We start from the raw sequence: 4,607 nt of genomic DNA on the forward strand, positions 1-4,607 counted from the left end.
TTACTCTACTTGTTCTTATTGCTTCCGCTGCACTAATACTGTCAAATAGATCATCCAGAGTAAGTGATTAATATCCAAAACTGAGTTAATCGATCTTATCATTAATGCAGTATATGCATCTACATCGCAAATTCCAGTATTTTTATTTTGCGATTGGGCATGTGGATCAGCCCAATGTCCATTGTTAGCAGAAATTTTCTCAAGGATTTCATATCCTTCATTATAGGTCAGGGCTGTAAAGGCTCCTTTCGCAGTCGCATCAAGCATCTGTTTAGCAATGGGACTTTAACCCATTGTAGAATGTCTTGAGTTGAATACAGTAGGGAATGCCATGGTGAGGGCATCTCCTTAACAACTCTTTGAACCTTTCTCAAGCGTCAGGAACAGCTTCATCGTCCATCTGTTTAAAAAGGCAAATTTCATTCCTGGTTTTAGCGTTCCTGTTTGGTGGGAAATATTTTCGCACAAACTTTTCTGCCATATTATTCCATGAAGGCATAGAACTTGGAGTTAATGAATTGAACCATGCCTTTGCTCGATCCCTCAGAGAAAATGGGAATAAAGTGAGTCTCAGAGCGTCATTAGACACTCTTAGGATCAGGAAAGCATTAGTGATTTTCATAAAGGATTTCAAATGTGAGTGTGGGTCCTCCGAAGGTAATCTGGCAAATTGTCCATTTATTTGAAACATGTGAAACATAATCGATTTTAGTTCAAAATGAAGAGCGGTCATATGCGGCCTAACTATCCCGGAATTTAATTGCTCAAAATCCGGAATGGCAAAGCCCATGATCCGTCCATGTTTGGAATTTGCCAAATTAATGATATTCGGAGTTTGCTCTCTTGGTTGTTCATTATTCTCCGACTCTATTTCCTCATTATGATTATTATGGTGGTGGTGTTCTTGCTGAAAATTCGGAAAAGGTGGCATTGTCCCAAAGGCAGGCGGTTGGTTTTCTAAATGTGGAATCTCAAGGATGATTGGGGGAGGTAACTCCATGTTGGGAGAGAGTAGAGAAAAAAATGCTCTTTGAACTCTCCTTCTTTGGCTAAACGTTCTCTTAATATCGGGATCCAATTCAAAAATTTCCATGCGATGTCTCCGTGACATACACTACTTTTAAAAACGGTTTTAAAAAAGGGACGAGAAAAATCAAATGGTTTACTTTATTAAAAGAAAACTTTTAACTAACTAATACCCGGCAACGGTGCCAAGAACTTGATGGGTGGAACACCACAGCCACAAACAACAATCAGGACTAAAAGCAAGTATACAAATAGTCTCATTATCGTCTTTCAAGTAATAAAAGTGGTACATGTACCGGATATCGTCCACAGGGATCGTAGTAAAAGTTTAAAAGAAAGTAAAGTTAATGAAATGATTTCAGAAGGCGAATTCGAAGACTTTGATTAGAACAGAGTTAACACAACTAAAAACAGAAGATAACAGAATATAAGAGCAAGCTAGGGTGTATGACTTTTCGGGTGAGATGTAAATACTATTTCTAGTCGACCAATGCTGTCAAAATGCTACAGCATGAAACCATGCTGACAGATTGCTACAGCATGCAATCAGTAACAACTATTTTTACCAATTACTTTGAAGGTATTCCTCTCGGACTTCACTAATGCACTGATATTATAGCTTTCAACCAATATCTCTATGAGGTATCCAGACCAGTGAAAGTGACAAATGGTGTCTTCAAAGTATATGGATAAACAAATTTCTTTGTTAAAAATCACCCTCTCGAGTGGATTCCCATATCATTCAAGTTGATGTGTTCTGAATGGCTCATCTCTGAATCCATTCCACTTTAACACTTCAGAGTGATCAACCCGTCGAGAATTAACAACTTAGAAAATACGAACAACAAATCTCTTTCTTAGCAACTCTCTCAAGTCTACTTCCCATATCATCCAAGTTGACGTGCAAACAATGGCTCAGCTTAGAGTCAACGGCACTTTAACACTTTCAAAGTGATCAACTCGTCAAGAAGTGTCATTGGTTTTATAAAACTTGAAATGAAAAAGTAAAACATCGTTGTTACATGAAAGGGTCGACTATAATTTGGTTTAAAAACCCACCCTTTTCGTCATACATCCGAGCTAATAAAATTAGCTACTCATGACGAAAAGTAAATGACAAGAAATATAAATTGCGATAAGTAAAGACATAATATAAATGCCGAAAGTAAATGACGGAATAATAAAGATGCGGAAAGCGTAATAAATAAATGACAGAAATAAAATGCAAGTAAGTGTAAATAAATAAAAGACAGAATATAAATAACGGTAATATAAAGAAATCGATTAAATAAAGCGATTAAAAGGGACTCGAAATGCTAAAAGATTAATAATATTTAGAAGACAACTTGTTCTCCATGTAGTTTGGAGAAAACTACTTGAGAGAAAAGTGTGGAGTAGAAGTGTTGAGGTGTATTGAAAACTCCTCCCAACATCCCTTTTTATACTAGGGATGGAGTGAGGGCAAAATAGTCATTTCACACCTCTTTGGTTCAAAAGAATCTAAAAAGTACATTAAAGCAAACTAAAGGTGCAATAAAGTAAACTAATATTTAAAAAGCAACTAAATTAGTCTTAACAAGGTCCAACTAATCTGATCATAATACAGCTGTTCCAACTTTAGAAGGCTTTCAAAAGTTATCCCATGGTCTTGTCGGTCAACTCCAAGTCTCATCCATCTCTTCTTCTACCATCAGGTCATGCTACTACATTTCCACAGCATCGACCTGCTCCAATCTGTCCAAAATAAGCTCAATTTAGACCAAAATCCACTAAAAACAGGTTCAACATTCTTCTTAGCATAAAAACAGAGAAAAGAGATAAAATGACTCAAAGTTGGGATATAAATGGAAAATCGCCTATCTAAAAGAGAATAAAAAGGTGCTTTAAGCACTAAATACTTAGTGTGTGTCAGAGGCTCAGGTACAGGCGGTGGTGATGGCGCAGATGGTTGCTCTTCCTCGACTTGTTCTTTCCCCTTCAAAAGTCTTTTCAGACTTGCAATCTGTGCATCCATGTTGTCTTGAACAGCCTTTAGGGCACCGTCTAGATACTCCCTTGACACGAAGTCCGGTAAACTAACGCCTGGATTACATAGATTGCTAGTTGAAACAATAGTTGAATAAACTGTTGTGCCTACGTTCAGTGTTGGAATATATTGATAGCACAGGTAGGACTTTTGACCGGTCCTTGTTAAATGTCAATTGACATCACTCTGGTCGTTTCGGCAAGTTCACTAAGAACTGCAACTGGAGCAACAGATGCTCGTGACTCATGTGTACCTATGTGTATCGGCTCTATACTCGAGGTGCACTGAATCGAAGTCGTAGGCTGGGGCAGCGGCCTACTTGTTTCAATAAATACATTCTCCGAATGAGAAGTAGTTAGCTTATGTGCTACATCCCCGTGAAGAAGTGAAACAACTGGTTGTTGAGAACCAGTTGAGTAGATAGGTTGGGTGTGCATTTGCATAGCTGGGCTAGCTATTTCTTGTTCAATACCTTCATTCAACGAATGAATGTCGGTAGTAGATGTGGGTGTTTGGCTATGTGTATCGGCTAGGTAAGGAGCTTGATATTCTTTTTGTGCTCCACTCACACCCTCACCATGTTTTTCTTCATCCCTTTCACACATCCTCTCTTCATTTTCAATTGATTCTCCCTCATCTCCTTCTCCGATTGAAACTCCTTGTAGAATACGGTCATATTCATCATATGTTGGTCCATATTCTTCAACATCAAACGACAATGAATGTAGACTTAGACAAGTCTGTTGAGCAGGAAATTCTGGAAAGATGTCGTTAATATCATCAACCAATGCTCCGACTGGAATATTCTGTGAAGGGATAGTTTGATCATGGTCGTCAGCACCATCATCATTATTATCATCATGCCCATCATGATCACCAAGAGCCGCCTGGTTGTCAGTTTCAGTATCTTCCAAACTTGAAGAAGTTGTGGAAGTACTGTCAGTTGAAGTACTTTGCTGATCAGATGCTCCCCCCTCCTGTTCACCCCTCTCTGATTCATTTTCTCTCAGCACACTACCCTGTTCAGGTAACCCCTGTTCCTGAACTCTCTCTTCTACAGCTAACACCTCTCTCTCTCAGTTGAGGCATGGGGTGATCCCAAGGTAAGTTCAATCGGTTCTGGTTGAACTATAGGATCTATCACTCTCCTATAGTCTATCACACACTGAGCAGTCTGATTAGCCAAGGCAAAAAACTCTGGTGGTATCTCCATTATAGAATCCAAGTCTTCAACTTCAGTATGCTGTCGAATTCTAGACATGATGAATGTCGGCCCCATTTCAGCATTGGATCTGGTCGGGATGTCTTCATTTGCATTCATCATCGCCTTAATGAAGAGTTGTAAAAATCTCTGAAAGGGCACGAATTTTCTGGCTTTTGATGTAACACCCCATACTCCACATTTGCATAAAACACATATTTCATTACATAGAAACATGGATTACATCAAAAGGTCCCACTAGTACACGGATTGCTATATGTAAAAAAATCTACATATAAAAATTCCAAAACTAATCCTGTACTACTACATGAATTACAACATGTATCTTCAAAA

The 4,607-nt window shown here is 38.5% G+C and overlaps 1 non-coding gene across 1 annotated transcript; it reads left to right on the forward strand.

The window, feature by feature from the left end:
• The first annotated feature begins 326 nt into the window (after positions 1-326).
• On the forward strand, positions 327-432 carry LOC112508368. Its single transcript, XR_003068741.1, has one exon. It is a non-coding gene; the product is annotated as a small nucleolar RNA R71 (small nucleolar RNA).
• The last annotated feature ends 4,175 nt before the right edge of the window (positions 433-4,607 follow it).

The sequence above is a fragment of the Cynara cardunculus genome (assembly GCF_001531365.2).
Source record: "Cynara cardunculus var. scolymus isolate 2C chromosome LG 2, CcrdV1, whole genome shotgun sequence".
Taxonomy (NCBI): Eukaryota; Viridiplantae; Streptophyta; class Magnoliopsida; order Asterales; family Asteraceae; genus Cynara; species Cynara cardunculus.